Below are 21,354 nucleotides of genomic sequence, written 5' to 3' on the forward strand. Positions count from 1 at the left end.
CCACCAGCAGCATACGAAGGATCCGTTTCTCGGCATCCGCATCAGCTTTTGGTGTTGTAACTATTTATAAATTCTGACGTGAGTGCAGTGGTTTTAATTTGCATTTCATTTTACATTCCCACCAACAATGCACGAGGGTTCTGTTCCAGTTTCTCCACATCCTCACCAGCACTTGTTATTTTCTGTTTTCTTTCTCTATTTTTTTATGGTGGGTAATTGCGTTGTAGTGTTGTGTTGGTTTCTGTCCTACAACCACATGAATCAGCCATAACTATACATATGTGTGTGTCCCCTTCCTCTTGAACGCCCCCCCACCTCCCACCCCGCCCCACCCCACCCCTTTGGGTTGTCACGGAGGCCCGGGGCTGAGCTGTCTGTGTGGCCCAGCACCTTGCCGCTGGCTCTCTGGTTCACATGTGACAGTGTCTGCGATTCAGTCTACCCTCTCAGTTCATTCCTCCCTCTCCTTCCCCTGCTGAGTCCGCAAATCTGTTCTCTCTATTTGTGGCTCTGTTTCTGCCCTGCAGATAGAGTCATCAGTGCCATTTTTCTAGATTCCATATATATGCATTAAATGTATGATATTTGTTTTTTCCTTTCTGACTTACTTCGCTCTGTATGACAGGCTCTAGGTTCATCCACCGCACTAGAACTGACCCAAATTCATTCCTTTTAATGGGTGGGTCATGTTCCATTGTATATTTGTACCACAACTTCTTTATCCATTCATCTGTCTATAGACACTAGGTTGCTTCCATGTCTTAGCTATTGTAAACAGTGCTGCAATGAACACTGGAGTGTGGTTTTTTCTTTTATTGTAGCCATTCTAGTGGAAGTAAGGCTGGGTCTCACTGTGCGTCTTCCTGATGGTTAGCGATGCTGAGTACCTTTTCATGTGTTTCTTGGTCACTTTTATATCTTCTTTGGAGAAGTGTCTGTTCAAGACTTCTGCTCATTTTTTACTTGTTTTTTCTTTCTTTCTTTTTTTTTTTTTTGCTATTATTGAATCTTAGGAGTTCTACGTATATTCTATATATTAACTCCGTGTCAGGTATATAATTTTCAAACACTTTTCTCCCATTCCATAGGGTTTTTTGCTCTGTTGATTGTATCCTCTGATGTTTTAAATTTCAAAGTTTTAAATTTTGTAGTCTGGCTTTTCTATTCTTACTTTTGTTGCCTGTGCTTTTGGTGTCATATCTTTATTTTTTAACAATGCAAATAATATATTAATATGGTTTCTATGTGTTTATTATTGGCCTATTAAAATGATATTTCCATGTTTACATCATTCCTGGTGACTCTTCTGAACTCACTTATTAGTTCTAGGAGTTTGTTCTTGTAGAGTCCTTGCGATTTTCTTCACAGGAATGTCATCTGAAAATCGGGGCAGTTTTATGTCTTCCTTTCTGATCTGATGGCTCTCACTTTATTACTTAATCTTTCCTGATTGCAATGGCCAGAACACCCAACGCTGTGTTAAGTAAGGGTGGGGACAGTAGACATCTTTGCCTTGTTTTCAGTCTTGGGGATAAAGCACTGAGTATGTTAGCTATAGGACTCTTGCAGATTACCAAGCTCAGGAAGTTCTCCTTTAGAGCTATTTTTCTGAGAGTTTGTTAAAAATCACAAACAGGTATTAGTTTCTGTCAGATTTTTTTCGCATTGACACAGGACCGTGTTATTTTTCTTCATCTTGTAAAATACTGGATGACATTGACTGATTTTTGGATACTGAACCAGCCTTGCATCCCTGCAGTAACCCCATTTGACCACAGTGTGTAATTCTTTCTATGTTTTGCTGAATTCTATTTGCTAATGTTTTAGTAAGAATTTTCATGTTTATGTTCATGAGAGATATTGGTCCATGGTGGGGTTTTTTTGGTACTACCTTTGGTTTTGGCATTGGAATAATTCATTTGATAAAAGTTTCAAAAACAGGGAAGTGTTTCCTCTTCTATTTTCTGGAAGAAATTATGTAAACTTGGTGTTAATTCTTCTTCAGATATTTGTAGAATTCTCCAGTGGAACCATCTGGGGATTTCTTTTTGGGTAGTTTTTAAACTATGAATTCAGTTTCTTAAATAAGTACATGGCTATTCAAATTATCCATGTCATATTGGGTGAGTTAAGTCTGCCGTTTTACTTTTTGCTTGTTTTCTCTGTTTTTTTATGCCTCTGTTTTCTTTTTCCTGCCTTTCTCTGGGTTACCCGAACAGTTTTTTAGAATTCCACTTTAATTTATCAATAGTTTTTTTTTGAGATATAATTGACACATAATATTAGTTTCAGATTTACAACATAAGAATTCAACACTTTGTTTATTGCAAAATGACGACCATAATGAGTCTTATGCTTATCTTTGCATAGTTTTTTTAGTGGTTGCTACAGGTATTAATTACATATACATGCTTTATCACTGTCTGCTGGTATTTTCTGATCATCAATTTGAGGGAGGCATAGAAACTTTATTTTTACATCCCTTTACTTTCCCCTGTTTGTAATTTTCTTAAATATTTCCTTTATATACTTTCAGGACATTAGACAGTGTTATAAATTTTGCTTCAAACATCAAACATGATTTAGAAAATATAAGAAAAGGAAGCCTTATCTTTACCCATTTTTTTTGCTTACTGGATTTTTTCCTTCCTTTCTAATATTCCGAGGTTTCTTCCCTTTCATTTCCTTTTTGTTTAGAGAACTTCCTTTAGCCAGTCTTTTCTGCTGGCAACAAATGCATCCTGGTTTCCCCTTATCTGAGAATGTTCTTGATTTTCCCTTTATTCCTGAAGGATATTTTTACTGGGTTATGGGTTGCTCCTTCTTTTCTGTTTTTACTTTAAAAATACCGTGCCACTTCCTTCTGGCCTCCATGGTTTCTGATGAGGTATCCAGTTATTTTAATTGTTTCTCCCCAGAGATAAGGTTGGAGTTTTAACTCAAAAAGCTGACTTAAAACTTAACATTCAAAAAACTAAGATCATGGCATCCAGTTCCATCACTTCATGGAAAATAGATGGGGAAACAGTGACAGATTGTATTTTCTCGGGCTCCAGAATCACTGCAGATGGTGATTGAAGTCATGAAATTAAAGGATGCTTGCTCCTTGAACAAAAAGCTATGACAAACCTAGACAGCATATTAAAAAGCAGAGACATCATTTTACCAACAAAGGTTTGTTTAGTCAAAGCTATGGTTTTTCCAGTAGTCATGTATGGATGTGAGAGTTGGACTATAAAGAAAGCTGAGTGCCAAAAAATTGATGCTTTTGAACTGTGGTGTTGGAGAAGACTCTTGAGAGTCCCTTGGACTGCAAGGAGATCAAACCAGTCCATCCTAAAGGAAATCAGTCCTGAATATTCATTGGAAGGACTGGTGCTAAAGCTGTAGCTCCAAAACTTTGGCCACCTGATGCAAAGAGCTGACTTATTTGAAAAGACCCTGATGCTGGGAAAGACTGAAGGCAGGAGGAGAAGGGGATGACAGAGGATGAGACGGTCGGGTGGCATCACCGACTCAATGAACATGAACTTGGGCAAGCTCCGGGAGACAGTGATGGACAGGGAGGCCTGGCGTGCTGCAGTCCATGGTGTCGCAGAGTCAGACATGACTGAGCAACTGAACTGAACTAATAGATAAAGTTTACTGTTTTGCTGTCTGCTTTCAAGATTTTTTCTGTCTTTAGTTTGGGGAAGTGTAATTGTGATGTGTCTTATGAATTTCTTTAGGTTTATCCTGGTTGTCATTCGTTAAGCTTTTTGGATCATAGGTTTACGTCTGTTGCCAACTTTGGGATGTTTTCTGCCGTTACTTGTTAGACTACTTTCTCAGCTTCATCCCCTTTCTTCTCTCTTATTATGACTTCAGGGACATGAATTAGACCTTTTGGTCCCTAAGGATATGCTTTTTTTTTTTGGTCTGTTTCTTTCTGTTGTTCACCTCAGGTAGTGTCTATTCTGTCTTCCAGTTCACAGGTTCTTTGTTCTGTCTCCTCCATTTTGCTGTTGACCCCATCCACTGAGATTTATATTTCAGCTCTTGTGTTTTTCAACTTAAAATTTTCCATTTAGTTCTTCTTTATACTTTCTGTCTTCCGCTTCTCATCACCACTGGCTGGGGGTGGGCAGTCCAGCTCCTCCCTTGGTCTCCACGGACCACGGAGAGAGGTTGTGGCATCATTACCAGCAGGTTGGGGGTCCTGCTCTGACACCACCCAGCAGGCGTCTTGTTACAGCTTCAGCCTGGGAGGGAGAGGGGCTTCTGCTCCACACTCAGCTTTGGCTGTTGTGGGTGGATGTGGCTGAAGAGGAGCAGTCGGTGTCCTAAAGTTTTCTGTCTTGCAAGGTTCTTTTTCCTGGTCCCTTGGCTGCAGAGAGCGGGTTCTTGTTGGTGCCTGTTGGCATCTCTGAGTTGCCAGCTTCTTCAGCGCCAAGTCTGGGGTGCGTGAGGAAAAGAAATCCCAGGGACCTCACCACCGTGAGACCCTCAGGAGGTCCCCTCGTTGATCTGCCTGTTCCTGTCTCCCTTTTAGAGTCAGTCCTCTCGTGTTTGTCTTATGGATCATGTCCATGGTTTTCAGTTGTACTTCATTGGTGAATACAGAGAAGTACACCACATCTTCCCAGGATTATTTTTGAACACTTGTCTATGCCAGCCTTTAGAGATGCAGAGACAAATGAAATTAATTTTTTGCTTTCTAAAAGCCCAAAGGAGAGGATTCAGATGTGCAAACAAGTCAAACATTCTGAGTGTTTTGATAGCCGATGAGATGCTGTTTGCTGGGGGCTGGAAGGAGGCGGGGTCACTACCCCACCCCTAGGATGGGTGGAAGTGGGGCTGGACTCTTAGAAGAGGCCGTGGTACTTGAGCTAAACTGTGGCAGATAAGCAGATTCCTGGCCAGACACAGTAGGAAAACAGCAGGTACAGAGGCGTGGAGGCATCAGACAGCACCAGGGCTCAGCGAGCTCACTGCGGGCTGGTGCTGAGCAAGGGTGGGGCTGGGAGCGAGGGGCGGGATGAAAGCCAAGAAGCTGGCAGAGGGGGCAGGGGAGGGAATGGGCTCAGCACCACAGAGGGCAGAGTGTGCCAGGCGAGCCCCTGAAGCCTGGCATTCTGTGGTCAGATCTGTGTTCTCCGCGGTCACGCTGGGCGGGATGGACAGGAAGTGCTGAGGCCACCAAGCAGGGTTGTGTTCTGGTCAGGCCAGGTTGGACGTGGACAGTGGCGATGGTGGTGGACTGCAGGGGTGACCTCGGGGGATATTTAGGAGATGAGATTCAAGATTCACAGGGTGGAACAGAGGCAGACGTGTCTCAGCAGAGACGTCAGAGCCGGAGAGGTGGACAGGTCGGGATCGCACACCGAGCTGGGCGTGAAAATCGTGGAGGGTTTGAGAAATACAAAAGAAGATCCAGAACCCCACTGCCACGTTTGAGAGGAGGGGACAGTCAGAGCGGGCCCTGGTGCGGTCTAGTGGGTCTCCCCACAGCCACATTCCACGTTCACCGCAGGAAAGCATCCACAGGACCCACCCCCGCCCTCCCCACAGACCGGGCACCCCTCCCCGGAGACCGGGCGCCCCTTCCTAGAGACCAGGCGCCCCCCCCCCCGCCCCGACCAGGTGCCCCCCCGCAGAGACTGAGCACCCCCCCGCCCAAGACCCAGCGCCCCTCCCTGGAGACCTGGCGACCCCGCCCCGCCCCTCGCTGAGCCTGGGCGGGGCAGGCATCGCTGAGTTCCTTCCAGCCTCCTCTCCACCCGGCCTGCCTGTCTGTGTGCCCAGCCTGGCCCTGTTTCCCCAGCTCGCCTGCGTAGGGACAGTGGCCCTGATCCCCAAGTCTGGAGAGAGGGCATTTCGGGGCAGGGCTCCCACCAGGGCCCATCAGACCAGTGCCCAGCGGTGTTAATTGTCCTCCAAAAGCTCAGCCTGTCCTCAGCTGCGGTTAGAAATCTGTCATCTCCTGCTGCATTATCCGCAGGCTGCGGGGGCCTTCTCTGCAGAGCCTGGTGGAGGCTGGCGTCATTAACTGCACCCCTACTGTCGCCGGGACCCTCTGGGCCTGGGAGGGCTGCTCGGGATGCAGCCGGACCTGTAGGACGGGCTCTGTCAGCCCCGCGGGGTGACCTTGAGCCGATGGGTGCCCTTCTGGGCCTTGGGAATCCTGTCCCCCAAGGCCGTCTGCCCGGGAGGCTGCTCCCGCTGTTGGCTCCTGGAGTAACCGCACACAGCCCGGGGCCTCCTGCAGCTGAGGCCCTGCGCCTCTGGGCAGAGCACGCGTGACTGACGATCGGCAACTTGAGCGGGATGTGCGGCCCCATGGTAAGTGGGGCAAGTCACTTAGTCTCTCTGCTCCAGTTGCTAACTCTGAAAAGCAAGGGGGATCCAACCGGAGAGCCTCCGAGATCCTTTCCTTCAATGATTTCTCTACAGCACAGTTTGAGAAGGAAGGTGGGGCTTACTGACTCCCGAGCACGTGCCAGGACTTCCCGGTGTATGTCATTCCCGTGGTAAAGTGAGGAAATGAGGTTCAGAAGGGTGCACGAAGTTGTCCACCGCCAAGCACCTGGCCCCGGAGGACTCTGGCTCAAGTCCGTCACCCTTTCCGTGACCCCATGGCTGAAGGGGGCTGCCGAGCTCTGTGGCTCCTCCCACGATGGCACTGGATACAGAGGGAAAGAAAGTGAAGTCGCTCAGTTGCGTCTGGCTCTTTGCGACCCCATGGACTGTAGCCTACTAGGCTCCTCCGTCGGTGGAATTTTCCAGGCAAGAGTACTGGAGTGGGTTGCCATTTCTTTCTCCAGGGGGTCTTCCCAACCCAGGGATTGAATCCGGGCCTCCCACATTGCAGGCAGTCGCTTTACCATCTGCGCCACCAGGGAAGCTCTAACTAAGGCAAAGGGTCTGAGTGCTGACTCCCCACTGTCTCCAGGCCCATCGTCTGCTCAGGAAAGCATGAATGATCCAGTGTGACTGAGGGATTGCCTGGGATGTGTGTGCAGGCTCTGAAAGTCAAGGAATAAACAGTCTGAACAATCTCCGGGTGCTGGGCTCTTGCTGCCGGCTGGGTGGACTGAGCCCAGAGATGGAGCTCCAGGGTGGGACGAGCTTGTGGGCGGCAGAGCCCCCGGCCACCCGCCAAGACCCTCCTGGCCAGCCCTGGAGTGGCCTCATGTCCACAGAAGCCGCCTGGGCTTACCCTGGGCCGGCTGACATCTGGGACCACGCGGACGCCCTTCCGAGCTCGGATCCTGGACCTTCCACACAGATGGCTGCTCTGCTCCTGAGTCATCAGAGAGAAGGGCCTGGAGCGTCTGGTGCAGACAGCAATGGAGGGGCTCCAGGAAGCTCTTGGCCGCTGGCAGGGAGCCCAGACCCCGGAGCCCTGGGGGCGGGGAGTGTAGCCCCTGCTTCTGCACAGGGAGGAGCTGGAAAGCCTGAGAAGCAGGCCAGTCCTCACTGTGAAAGCAGCTGACGGAGGTGCTCCCTCCGGCCCGCCCCAGCCCAGCTGATGAGACGGTGCTCCCTGACACAGGTCCCCACTGGGGCCGTCGACAAGGTGCTGGTCTTCTGTCCTCACCCCTCGAGGTCTGAGCAGCTTCTCGGCACGTCATCCCTGAGCTCGGGCCCTGGGCTGGACCTTCCCAGTGTGAGGATTCTGAGTCGGTGACACCTCGTCTTTCGCCAAGGGCATTTCTACAGAGCATTGAGAGCCTGGGAGCTGTGCATCTCAGAGGGAGTCCTGGGCTTCCAGTCCTGTGCGTGCCCCTGACGGAGGCTCACGGCTGGGCTCCTGAGGTCAGCGTGCCCCTGACGGAGGCTCACGGCTGGGCTCCTGAGGTCAGCGTGCCCCTGACGGAGGCTCACGGCTGGGCTCCTGAGGTCAGCGTGCCCCTGACGGAGGCTCACGGCTGGGCTCCTGAGGTCAGCGTGCCCCTGACGGAGGCTCACGGCTGGGCTCCTGAGGTCAGCGTGCCCCTGACGGAGGCTCACGGCTGGGCTCCTGAGGTCAGCGTGCCCCTGACGGAGGCTCACGGCTGGGCTCCTGAGGTCAGCGTGCCCCTGACGGAGGCTCACGGCTGGGCTCCTGAGGTCAGCGTGCCCCTGACGGAGGCTCACGGCTGGGCTCCTGAGGTCAGCGTGCCCCTGACGGAGGCTCACGGCTGGGCTCCTGAGGTCAGCGTGCCCCTGACGGAGGCTCACGGCTGGGCTCCTGAGGTCAGCTACAGTTTGGAAATGCAGTCGAGTCCATCTGCCTTCTGGAATCTCCATCTGTGTTAATATGGAAAAGGCTCTGAAACACTCTTCCATCACAGGCACCAAAGGGAAACAGCGATACACTGGACTTGATAATTTAAAACTTTTGTGTTTCAAAGGACACTGTCCAGAAAGAAAGGACAGCCCACAGGATAGGGAAAAGTTTTGCGAATCGTATATCTGATAAGAGCCCAGTATTCAGAATACATGAAGAACTCTTACACAGTTCTTTATGCAAATCTTAGAACAATAAAAAAGACAAATAACAATTTTAAAATGGGCAAAAGATTTAAACAGATGTTCCTCCGGAGAAGACACACAAATGACCAATAAGCACATGAAAAGAGGCTCAACCTCATTCGTCATCAGGGAGATGCAAATCAAAACCACGGGCTGCTGCTTCACAGCCGTGAGGATGGCTGTTATCAGAAAGACAGAAATGACCAGAGCTGACAAGAGTGGGAAAGTTGGAACCCTCATACATGGCTGGTGGGAGTGTGGATGGTGCAGTTACTCTGAAGAACAGTTTGGCCATTTCTCAAAAAGTTAGACACGGAGATGCCATTTGACCTAGCAGTTCTCCTTCTTGTGCATACCCAAGAGAACTGGACAGGAAAAGGTGGAGAATTCCTACTTTCCAGATAAGGAGAGAGAAAGTCATCCATCGGTCAGTTCAGTTCAGTCACTCAGTCTTGTCCAACTCTTTGTGACCCCATGGACAGCAGCAAGCCAGGCCTCCCTGTCCATCACCAACTCCCAGAGTTTACCCAAACCCATGTCCATTGAGTCGGTGATGCCATCCAACCATCTCATCCTCTGTCGTCCCCTTCTCCTCCTGCCTTCAATCTTTCCCAGCATCAGGGTCTTTTCAAATCAGTCAGCTCTTCACATCAGGTGGCCAAAGGATTGAAGTTTCAGCTTCAACATCAGTCCTTCCAATGAACACTCAGGACTGTCCAACTCTCTCATCCATACATGACTAATGAAAAAACCATGGCCTTGGCCAGATGGACCTTTGTTGGCAAAGTGATGTCTCTGCTTTTTAATATGCTGTCTAGGTTGGTCATAACTTTCCTTCCAAAGAGTAAGCGTCTTTTTATTTCATGGCTGCAGTCACCATCTGCAGTGATTTTGAAACCCAGAAAAATAAAGTCAGCCACTGCTTCCACTGTTTCCCCATCTGTTTGCCATGAAGTGATGGGACCAGATGCCATGATCTTAGTTTTCTGAATGTTGAGCTCTAAGCCAACTTTTTCACTCCCCTCTTTCATTTTCATCAAGAGGCTCTTTAGTTCTTCTTCACTTTCTGCCATAAGGGTAGTGTCATCTGCATATCTGAGGTTATTGATAATTCTCCTGGCAATCTTGATTCCAACTTGTGCTTCTTCCAGCCCAGCGTTCCTCATGATGTACTCTGCATATAAGTTAAATAAACACGGTGACTATATACAGCCTTGACGGACTCCTTTTCCTATTTGGAACCAGTCTGTTGTTCCATGTCCAGTTCTAACTGTTGCTTCTTGACCTGCATACAAGTTTCTCAAGAGTCAGGTCAGGTGGTCTGGTATTCCCATCTTTTTCAGAATTTTCCACAGTTTATTGTGATCCACACAGTCGAAGGCTTTGGCATAGTCAATAAAGCGGAAATAGATGTTTTTCTGGAACTCTCTTGCTTTTTCAATGATCCAGCAGATGTTGGCAATTTGATCTCTGGTTCCTCTGCCTTTTCTAAAACCAGTTTGAACACCTGGAAGTTCACGGTTCATGTATTGCTGAAGCCTGGTGTGGAGAATCTCGAGCATTACTTTGCTAGCGTGTGAGATGAGTGCAATTGTACAGTTGTTTGAGCATTCTTTGCCATTGCCTTTCTTTGGGATTGGAATGAAAACTGACCTTTTTCAGTCCTGTGGCCACTGCTCAGTTTTCCAAATTTGCTGACACATTGACTCAGCACTTTCACAGCATCATCTTTTAAGATTTGAAATAGCTCAACTGGAATTCCTTCACCTCCACTAGCTTTGTTCGTAGTGATGCTTCCTAAAGGCCCACTTGACTTCACATTCCAGGGTCTGGCTCTAGGTGAGTGATCACACCATCATGATTGTCTGGGTCGTGAAGATATTTTTTGTACAGTTCTTTGTGTATTCTTGCCACCTCTTCTTAATATCTTCTGCTTCTGTTAGGCCCATACCATTTCTGTCCTTTCCTGAGCCCATCTTTGCATGAAATGTTCCCTTGGTATATCTAATTTTCTTGAAGAGATCTCTAGTCTTTCCCATTCTATTGTTTTCCTCTATTTCTTTTCATTGATCGCTGGGGAAGGCTTTCTTATCTCTCCTTGCTCTTTTTTGGAACTCTGCATTCAAATGGGCATATCTTTCCTTTTCTCCTTTGCTTTTGGCTTCTCTTCTTTCCACAGGTATTTGTAAGGCCTCCTCAGACAGCCATTTTGTTTTTTTGCATTTCTTTTTCTTGGGGATGGTCTTGCTCCCTGTCTCCTGTACAACATCACGAACCTCCGTCCTTAGTTCATCAGGTACTCTTGTCTATCAGATCCAGTCCCTTAAATCTATTTGTCACTTCCACTGTATAATCATAAGGGATTTGATGTAGGTTATACCTGAATGGTCTAGTGGTTTTCCCTACTTTCTTCAATTTAAGTCTGAATTTGGCAATAAGGAGCTCATGATCTGAGCCATAGTCAGCTCCCACTTTTGTTTTTGCTGACTGTATAGAGCTTCTCCATCTTTGGCTGCAAAAAATATAATCAATCTGATTTCGGTGTTGACCATCTGGGGATGTCCACATGTAGAGTCTTCTCTTATGTTGTTGGAAGAGGGTATTTGCTCTGACCAGTGCTTTCCCTTGGCAGAACTCTATTAGCCTCTGCCCTGCTTCATTCTGTCCTCCAAGGCCAAATTTGCCCGTTACTCCAGGTGTTTCTTGACTTCCTACTTTTGCATTCCAGTCCCCTAGAATGAAAAGGACATCTTTTTTTGGGAGTTAGTTCTAAAAGGTCTTGTAGGTCTTCATAGAACTGTTCAGCTTCAGCTTCTTCAGCATTACTGGTCAGGGCATAGATTTGGATTACCATGATATTGAATGGTTTGCCTTGGAAATGAACAGAGATCATTCTGTCGTGTTTGAGATTGCATCCAAGTACTGCATTTCGGACTCTTTTGTTGACTATGATGGCTACTCCATTTCTTCTAAGGGATTCCTGCCCACAGTAGTAGATATAATGGTCATCTGAGTTAAATTCACCCATTCCAGTCCATCTTAGTTCGCTGATTCCTAGAATGTCAACGTTTACTCTTGCCATCTCCTGTTTGACCACTTCCAATTTGCCTTGATTGGACCTAACATTACAGGTTCCTATGCGATATTGCTTTTTACAGCATTGGACCTTGCTTCTGTGACCAGTCACATCCACAACTGGGTGTTGTTTTTGCTTTGGCTCCATCTCTTCATTCTTTCTGGAGTTATTTCTCTACTGATCTCCAGTAGCATATTGGGTACCTGCCGACCTGGGGAGTTTATCTTTCAGTGTCCTATCTTTTTGCCTTTTCATAGTGTTCATAGGGTTCTCAAGGCAAGAATACTGATGTGGTTTGCAATTCCCTCTCCAGTGGACCACATTCTGTTAGACCTCTCCACCATGACCCGTCCGTCTTGGGTGGCCCCACATGGCATGGCTTAGTTTCATTGAGTTAGACAAGGCTGTGGTCCATGTGGTTAGATTTGTTAGTTGTCTGTGATTGTGGTTTCAGTCTGTCTGCCCTCTGAGGCCCTCTGTCAGTGCCTACTGTCTTAGTGGGTTTTCTCTGACCTTGGACATGGGGTATCTCTTCATGGCCACTCCAGCAAAGCACAGCCGCTGCTGCTTACCTTGGACGTGGGGTATCTCCTCACGGCCGCCACTCCTGACCTTGGACGTGGGGTAGCTCCTCTCTGCTGCTCCTGACCTTGGACGTGGGATATCTCCTCTCCGCTGCTCCTGCTCCACCCAGCCACCATAGAATGTCATCCATAGAATGGGGCTAATAATATTTAGTACCTCGTACAGTTGCTATGGTGTTAAGTGAGTTACTATGTGGAAAGCCCTTAGAACAAGGAGGCGTTTGTTGTTACCGGAGCCCCTCCTCTGGGATCACCACTAAGAGCAGCTTCTCCCTTAGCCGCCCTGCAGGGAGGATGCCAGCATCTCAGAAGGTGAGACTGGAGGCTCGGTTAGCAAGTGCCGAAGGCAGCATCACCAGTCCAGGCTGAGGACGGGCTGTACCTGGGTGCCTGCCTCCTGGAGTTCCAGCCGAAAACCTCCCCAGGAGTGAGGCTCTGTTGACCTGGCGTGTGTGCTGGTTTACTGAGGTACAGGTTACGTGAAATGAAAATCCAAAGAGCTTTCACAGATGGAAGCAGTCGTTTAAGCGCTGTGACAAGCGTGGTTTGGGATATTCCCAGCCCTTCAGGAAGTTTCTGCGCATCCCTCGCTCTTCGGTCCTGCAGACCCAGGCTGTATCTCTCTGACACAGCAGTGGTGCCCGTGTGGCGGGCAGGGTGCTGCCTGCGGGTGTGGGTGGCCGTTCCACTTGGGTGGCAGGCGGCACGGCCAGGCCGGAGCACCAGTCAGAGCTGCGCCTGCACCAGGCCTTGGGCTCGTCATCAGTCAGCCGGGCCTATTGCCACGCTGCGGTCAGTGCACGGCCGGGCTCCGGGCACCAGGGAGGGAGATGGGGCCGCCGGGCCCTCTGGTCCTGGTGCAGCTGGAGGCGGGCCGATGGCCCCTCTGAGAGGGGACCTCTGCAGCTAGGAGGTCACAGGCTGCACCTGTGACCCACAGGGACCATCCGCACGGCCACCTGTAACCCCCCCTTCTCCTCCTTCATAACTTCCTGTGGGGGTGAACCCGCTCTGAGATGATGGCGAGGCTGAGCTCCCCGCCTTGAGGATGAGGACCCGACCCCTCTCTCCTCTGCCTCCGTGTGAGTCAGGATGTTGGGTTCCAGGACCCTGCGGCTTCTCCCTGCTCTGCCCTCCGTGTCTCCTCTCGTGCACGTGATGTCGCCCTCAGCAGCAAGGGGCAGGTTGGACCTGAAAGGGGCAGTGTGCCCCCCAGACCTTTGTCAGGCAATGAGGAGGGGGGCGTTTGTCTGCACTGCCCCCCTGAGTGGGGCCCTGCCCCTGGCTCCATCACAGCTGGGTGCCCCCATCCAGGGAGGGGCAGAGCAGACCTGGCAGAGCGGGGTGGGTGTGGGGAGCGATGTGTGTGTGCAGGTGTGTGATGTGTGTGTCGGTGTGTGCGCATGTGTGCGGGTCTCCTCAGCTCAGCCCCGCGTGCTCTGGGCAGGAGACCCAGCCCAGCCCAGGTCCCCCTGACTCCCCTCTGGCCGAGAATCCCCTTCCTGCTCATCGCTCTCGGTGCCCACCCCTGCCCCCAGGGGAGTCTGGGCAGTGAGACAGCTGAGTCAGGAGGTAGGGAGTTTGCGGTGACCTCACTGTCCCCGAGCTCCTGGCTGCAGCCCTTACTGGGTCCCCTTCCTGAGGGACACAGTCTGCTGAGGTCTGGGGCAAGCTGGGGGCGCCAGTGGAGGCGCCCTGGATGCACTCTGAGCTCTCATCGTCCCCAGGGGAGGAAGAGGCCCCGAGGTAGGGGCACTGCCCGCCCCGCGGGACACCAGCCTCCTGAGTTTGGGCCTTCTGCCCCTCTCTGCCTCCAGCCCTGCCTGCCCCGGGCACACCCCACCTGCTGTCAGCAGTTCTCGGTGATGGGGCTACAGCAGCACAGCCCTGGGCCAGAGGGCGAGGGGGACGCACAGGCCCTGCCCCGAGAAAGCCTGTGGTCCAAGGTGGGGCACAGGGACAGAGGCTCACACCACCAGACCTAGAGTGGGTCTGCAGAGCTCCTGGCTCAGCCCCTCGGCTGCTGATGAAATCGATGAAACAGTGGGTAAGGGCTTCCCTGGAACACACAACAGGTGCGCTGACCACCAGGTTCTGCAGACCACATCTCTTTCGCTTGTCCCTTTAGTGGCACTGAGGGGTCAACAGTGAATGAGTGGGGGTCAGGAACTGAATGACAGGAGACCTTCCTGGAGGAGGCAGTGTTGGGCTCGTGCTCTGAGGGCTGAGTCAGGAAGAGTGGCAGGACAAGGCAGGTGGTTGTGTCCCAAGGATGCGAGGTGGGTTTGAGCCAGGCCTTGTGGCCCAGACGGCCAGACGGAAGCTCCCTGCAGACGGGGCAGCAGCCCCAGGGCCGCTCCTCCGTCAGAGCCACACCTGCAGCCCCGGGGTGCGTCCCAGGGTGACTGGGTCCTGCTGCTGGCCTGTCACTCCTGGAGGCCGCCCTTCTCAGCTTGGGGCCACGCCCCTCAGTCACCCGCTCCTTCCGATCACCAGGGTTCTCGGTGCACAGACACCTCCATGAATGCATCTCCAAACCCAGACCATCCCTTGGAAGGTGGAAATTTGGGTCTCTGGGGCTGAGTAGGGGCTGCGGCCGAAGTAGGGGGGGCAGAGTCACTGAGCCTGGCACAGGGGCTCCTCCCCCATCAGACTGGAGCTCCCACAGGCTCACAGGCTTCTCCCTCCAACCCTGCCCCTCCTGCCTCTGCTTCTGCCCAGCGGGGCCAGTGGAGGCGCACGGGATGGACAGGAATTATGAGCAGGTGTTCAGACTCATTCTTGGCCCTGAGGGTCAGTGTAGGGGAACCACCCCCAGAGCAGGTGGGCAAAGAGACCAAGTGCACAAGCATCGGAGAAGCCGCAGCTGAGAGCCTGGGGAGCCTGGTCTGCCTGCGAGACAGGACCACACCTCCCGGCCCCAACGGTGGCTCAAAAGGCCCTTCCTGGCGGTGGCCGCCCCGGCCCAGTGCTATGAGGAGACCTCGTGTCGTGGGGCTCCTCCTCTGTGCCTCAGGGGCCCTGTTTGCAAGGCGGGAGCTCTGAGGATGACCAGGAGAAGAAGGGAGGAGGCAGCTGCTGGGATGAAGGGACATGAGTATGCTCAGGCGGCACAGGGTCTGGAGGCGCTGGGAGGGGCCCCCAGAGCCGGCTGTGGGGAGGTCCGTGGTCAGACTCACTGAGGACAGCCCACCGTGTGACCTGCCTGCCCTCAGAGGATGCCGGGGGCCCTGGGTTCCCACAGGGGGCGGGGATGGGGTGGGGCGGGAGAGGCGAGGGATGGGGGTGTGGTGGGCGAGGCGGCCACGCAGGGACCCCCACCCCCACCCCGCAGCAGGAGGCGGCGCCCGCCTGGGCTGCTGGCTGGGAGCTGTCCAGCACGGAGCCTGCTGAAAGCAGCAGGGCCTGGCCCGCAGGAGGCCTCAGGGGAGTCGGGCTCTGCCCCGTCCCTGCCCCTGGGGTTGAGGCCAGCGTAGGGGGTCAGGCCTGGGATGGCGGGTCTCTGCTCCTTCTCCAGGCAACGGCCCAGGTCGGGGAGGGAGCACTGTGTGTCCAGTCTGAGCACGACCAGGGGCGAGGTCTCTGCTCTACCCTCCCCAGGGAGACCCCAGGAGAGGGCGGCCCCCACGCCCCCAGTCTCACCATGAAACCAGCCCAGGAGTGGCCCTGGACCCGCGCACAGCTGGGGACCCAGGTTGCCTCTGCTGTGAAGGGAGCGTGACGGTGTCTGCCTCCTGGGTTGTGTGAAGCTGAGCTGGGCTCATGCAGGTACTATTCTGGGAACCAAGGGTGGGGCGCCTTGCAGTTCTTCCTCCGAGTAGTGAGCCTAGTCCAGCAGTCCGTAACCCCCAACGCCAGGCTGGTGGTAAGGGTCCTTTCCCATCATTCCCAGGCTGCGGGTGGGATTGAAGGCAGTGCCCCCTGGGGAAGGGGCCTGTGATGAGAGGAAGGGCGAGGAAGGGGTGGTGAGGGGGCAGTGCAGACCCCCAGAGCCTGCCTGCTGCCCAGACCCCCAGGGTTAGCCCCATGGCCCACCTTCCCCCCACAACACACACCCCCAGTCCTTAGCCTGGAGCTTCCGAGTGAGCCTCCATGAAGACCACAGCCTCTCACACAACCACCAACGTGCCCCAGGGGCCTTCGGCTGAGCCCAAGGGGATGACACTGAGACCCCTTCCCACAGGGCCCTCCCCTCCCCCAGCTTGGGAAGCTGTGCCTGCGTCCACCTGCTCCCGGCACCGTGGGGACGCTTCCCGGCCTGCGTCCTCCCCAGCTGCCTCTTATTTCCTCCGTCTCACAGCCCCCCCGCCCAGGGAGGGGCGGCGTCCCCCCGACCCAGCTTCCCGGGCCTGGGAGACCCCCACCGCCTGGCCTGGACAAGGAGCAGGGCCCAGCCTGCGGGCACTGGGCATCTCTGCTCCACCAGCACCTGGCACCTGCGCAGCGGGTCCCAGAGCACAGAGCGGGGCGGGGCCGCTTTCTCCAAGAGAGCAGCTCTGGAGCCGAGTCCAGGAGCTGCGGGGACTGAGAGCCAGCTGTGGAACGCTGCCGGGGGACCCGGGGGCTCCTGGATGGTTCGATGCCCGGGCCGAACAGGAGGGTGTGGAGACGTCAGCTGGAGGAAGACAGGACGCAGTGCAATGGGGACAGGCCAGAGGCGCGGCCGGCAGGCACGGGGAGTGAGTCAGGGGCTCTCGTGGCCCCCAGGGGCTTGGTTTAATTGCACAGGAGGGTCGCGGTCAGACCGTGGTTCAGCCGGGTCCTCTGACCTCAATGAGGGAACGGTGAGTGGGTCAGCAGAGAGGCGGGGGAGAAGGCCTCCATCCTTCTGATGAACAAGGGGCCTGAATGGGGGCCCTGGCACGGGGGTGTGGAGTCAAGAAATGCCCGCAGGAACCACGGATCTGACTGGACGTCTGTGGCCTGGAATTGGGGGACTGGCTGCAGTTCTGTGACCCAGGACCCAAACCCCAAGTTCGCCAAGTGTTGGGGTGGCAGAAGCAAAGGCCACGGGTGAGGGCAGGCACCTGCCGTCAGGAGGCTGGCTCCATGCACTCCCCCAGCTCGGGGACACAGGAGGTGTGGGTCTCTCTGGGGCTCATCCTGGGGCCGGCAGAGCCCCAGAGGTGGTCGTGCCCGTGGGCTCCCTCGGACTGGTGGCTGTCGTCACGTGGAGCGTCAGAAGCATTGGGCTCTGCCCCTGAGAAGGGTGTCTGCACCGCTCTTGGGGTTGGGGCTTCGGTGGCCCCCTCAACCACGAGGAGAATGCGGGGATCTCTGTGCCGGTCGGCAGCCTCCACCTGCCTGGGGGCCTCCAGGAGTGGGCTCCCCTGGGGGGCTTCCGGAAAGATGAGGTCACAGCACTCTTGGGTCCCACGCACAGTGTCCCCTGGACTGTCACCTCATCTTCACGTACAGCCCAGTCCCTCTGGCAGGAAGGGGGCTCCTTTCCCGAGGCCGTGTTCAGTGGGAGCAGAAAGCAAAGGTTGTGTATACAGAGTCCATGCGCCAGCCCCCCTCGACCTGCACGCTGGGACAAGGCCCTCGTTCACCCACCACTTGCGGGCCGGCTCCCTCCTTGCAGCCCCTCTTGGGCCACAGAGCACAAAGCGAGCTGCTGGGGGCTTCTCTCCCCAAACCCACTTCTGTCGGAACGCGGCGCCCTCCTGTGAGGTGGGGCCTCGGGCAGGCTCCCCGGCCAGGCTCTGACTCCTACTCAGGGCCACTTGTGTAACTGCTCGGAAAGAGACCAGGCTGAGGGACAGAGGGAGGAGGGGGTGTGTGTCATAAACAAGGAGAGAGATTTAATGCATTTTCAGCACCACAGTCATCTCCAGGGAGACCTTGAGAGGGAAAAAGTAACACTATTTGGAAACAATTCTGCAGAGATGCAGGCCCCTCTCTGCTCCCTCTTGGTGCTGCTGGTGGCCAAACCTTCTGTGCTCAGACAGGCTGAGTTTGCTGTCAGGCCAACCCTGGGCTCTGGACCAAGGGGGCGGCTCCAGCCAGGCTGTGTGCCTTGGGGGGAAGCGTCTGTTCTGGACCGGGGCCATTCCTCTGTGACTGTGGTCCACTCATCCCATAGCTCTTCGGGACTGAGACCCCACAGTCACCTCTAAAAGCCTTAGCAATGCTGAGTGACCTCTGTTTCCAAAGAGGAAAGCTCCAGGGGAGAGACCATTCCTTGTTCCTTTATATTATTATTACTGGATTTTAGTTGCTTGGCAGTGTTGTGTTGGCTCTGCTGTACAAACTCCTCTTTGTCAGCACAGGGCCCTGAGCAGAGCTCCCTGTGCTCACAGCAGGGCTCAGCGGTTACCTATTTTATGCATCCATGCGTGCGTGCTCAGTCGTGTCCGACTTTCTGTGACCCTGTGGACTGTAGCCCACCAGGGTCCTCTGTGCCTGGAATTGTCCAAGCAAGAATGCTGGAGCGGGTTGCCATTTCCTTCCCCAGGGGATCTTCCTGACCCAGGGATCAAACCCACATCTCCTGCATCTCCTGCATTGGCAGGTGGGTTCTTTACCACTGTGCCACTGGGAAGCCTATTTTATGCATAGTATCAATAATATATATATATATATATGTCAATCCCAGGCTCCCAGTTCATCATCCCACCCCCTCTTTTCCCACTTGGTGTTTGTTCTCTATGTCTGTCTCTCTATTTCTGCTTTGCGTATAGGTTCATCTGTACCATTTTTTAGATCCCACACACATGCATTAATCTAAGATGCTTGCTTTTCTGTTTCTGACTTCCTTCACTCTATATGACGGTCTCTGCATCCGTCCATGTCTCTGCAAATGGCATCATTTCATTCTTTTTATGGCTGAGTAATATTCCATTGTATGTGTGTGCCATCTCTCGTTTATCCGTCCCTCTATCGGTGGATCGCCAAGCTGCTTCCCTGACTTGGCTGTTGTAAATACTGCTGCATGTACCTTGCTCTTCCTGCAGCCCATGACCTGCTCAGAATCAAGTGATAGAGGCCCAAATGCCTTCTCTTCGTCCCCTGGAGCACGGTGCAGACAGACTGGGATTTGCAAGGGGAAATTTAAATTTTAAAAGCTAAGGGAAGCTAAGTGCAGTAGGGCACCTGGGACACAGAGAAAGACATGGGTGGAAAGACTGGTGAACTCTAAGTAGAGTCTAGTTCACTGAGCAGTAATGATCCGATGTCAAGTTCTTCTCTTTTCATAAGGTACCTGGTTATACGAGACTTCAGCACAAGGGCAGCTAGACCAGGGGGCATGGGGACTTTGTCGTATCTCTGCAGCTTCTCTGTAAATCTGAAACTACTTCAAAATATGAACTTTGTTTTATAAACGATGGAGGGAGGGACAAAAAATGAACAAAGATGAGTCAGGAAATATAAGAATAGTGAGGCTTAGCATGCTTCAGAGTCCAATGCCTCCTTCCTGGTGGGGGAGCAGAGAGCCTACTCAGGGCAGGGCCTTTGGAGCAGGTTTATCCTGAGATGACCACCCTCCAGCTCCCGTGGTCCTGACCTCAAGTCTGGCTCTGGAGCATCATTTCCCCCACCTCACGGGAGGTCCACACCGCCCCCCCCCCCGCCCCCGCAGGGCCTCTGCAGAGTCCCAAGCCTGCTTTTCTCTCTTGCTGAGCTCTCAGGCCCCCAGGGGCCCCCTCCCCGATCCCTGTCCTCGGCAGACTGACTGAAGCCCCCGTGGTCACTGACCCCACCCAGCCCCAGGGAGTGAAGCTGGAAACGCATTGCTGATAAAAAAAATCCTATGTGGAGAGCCAAGACTTCAAACAGATCAACTTGAAGCTGAAGTGGGGGAGGCCCACACCCCTTCCCACCCACTCACAGCAGGACCCCCACTCTGGACGACAGAGCCCCTCCCAGCTCGGGTACCAAGTGCCCCCCCGCCCATCTGGGGCTCTCACCCACCCTCCCCTCCCCACCAGAAGGAAGGCTCTGAGAGGGCCACTCCCTGAGTCTCTTCTTGCCTGTGACCCCCTTTCTCCATGTTTCCTCTCAGCGCAGGAGAAAAATGACAGGACACTGTCAGACCCAAGGTCGCTTTGCATTCTCCATGCTGTAGTTAGCCCTTTTCTGAATCATCTTTTCCCATGAAATTGCTTAGAACCCTCAGGTGTGGGCCCGTGGCCAGGTCTCCCGAGCCCTTCACCCCTCAGCAGGCGCTGCCCCCCGGCCCGGCCCCCACCCAGGGGGCAAGCCTAGCCCAGGCCCAGCGGAGGCGGGACCCTCAGAGCGGGCCCTGATGCCAGCCGTGGTGAGAAGGCAGCCTGGAAACCACAGAGGGCTTCAGAGTGCCGGGGACTGGCGAACTGCAGACGGAGAGGTGCTGAATGAAGCAGCGTCTGCCTGAGTCACCATCTGCTGCCTCTGGCTGGCTCGACACGGAGCTGGTGAGCCGGTCCGTCCTCAGCCGTCACGTTGCTCTCTGAGGACGGGAGGGACCAGGAGGAGCAGAGGGCAGCAGGGGGGTCAGGCTCACACCTGGAATCTCTAGAACTTTTATGGGCCCACAGGAGTCATTCGCCGAGGATCCATGCCCAGGTGACCCGCCCCCTTGAGTGCCTCTTCTGTGCCTTGGGGTCGTCTCAGACCGTCCTGAGAGTCCTGTCCAAGAGGGAGTCCCACCTGGCCCGGCGTCTCGCGGTGCCCATGCAGGGGCAGCAGAGTCCGCGCTCCCCGGGCCGCTGCGGCCACCCCGGGGCCGGCAGAGGATGCCGGTCACTGCTCGGGAACTCGCCGCTTGCTTTGTCTGCTGGTTGCCTGCACTCACCCACTCTCACCGCTCTGGGGCCATGTGTGACCTGGGTGCTAGGGAGGGTGCCCAGCACCCCCGAGCCATCCTGCCTGGAAGGACGACTGAAACTCTGCGGCCGTGGTCTCCACCCCCGAGGGCAGACCTGGGCGTGGAGTCAGGAGTGCTGCCCTGGCTTTTAGGGCATCTGGGCATCAGTGGGTGCTCAGGATGGGCACAGCATCTCATGAGCCCGCTGGGATCTGTTCCTCCTGATGACGCCCCCTGGGACAGACCATTTCAGGCCTGGACAGCTGGCCCCTAGAGAGCCCGGGGCTCAGACAGTAGGCCTGTGAGTCTGGATGGGAGTGAGCTGGGCTTCTCCTCTCCACGTCACGCGTTTTCAGTTCTGGTCATGATGCTAGTGATTAAGATAACGAGGAGCGGTTGGTCACAAAAGG

General features: G+C 53.8%; 1 protein-coding gene across 12 annotated transcripts in view; it reads left to right on the top strand.

The window, feature by feature from the left end:
* The window catches only part of NAV1 (neuron navigator 1), a 189,995-nt gene that overhangs the window by 25,102 nt on the left and 143,539 nt on the right, over positions 1–21,354 (top strand). Inside the window, exon 1 of one of the 12 annotated variants that reach the window (XM_043485219.1) lies at positions 16,812–16,818. The exons of the other annotated variants lie outside the window; for them this stretch is intronic. The gene's annotated coding sequence lies outside the window, so the exon portion shown is untranslated. Of the gene's footprint in view, positions 1–16,811; positions 16,819–21,354 lie in introns of those variants that run through there. 12 annotated transcript variants of the gene reach the window in all.

This window comes from Cervus canadensis, chromosome 13, assembly GCF_019320065.1.
Source record: "Cervus canadensis isolate Bull #8, Minnesota chromosome 13, ASM1932006v1, whole genome shotgun sequence".
NCBI lineage: Eukaryota > Metazoa > Chordata > Mammalia > Artiodactyla > Cervidae > Cervus > Cervus canadensis.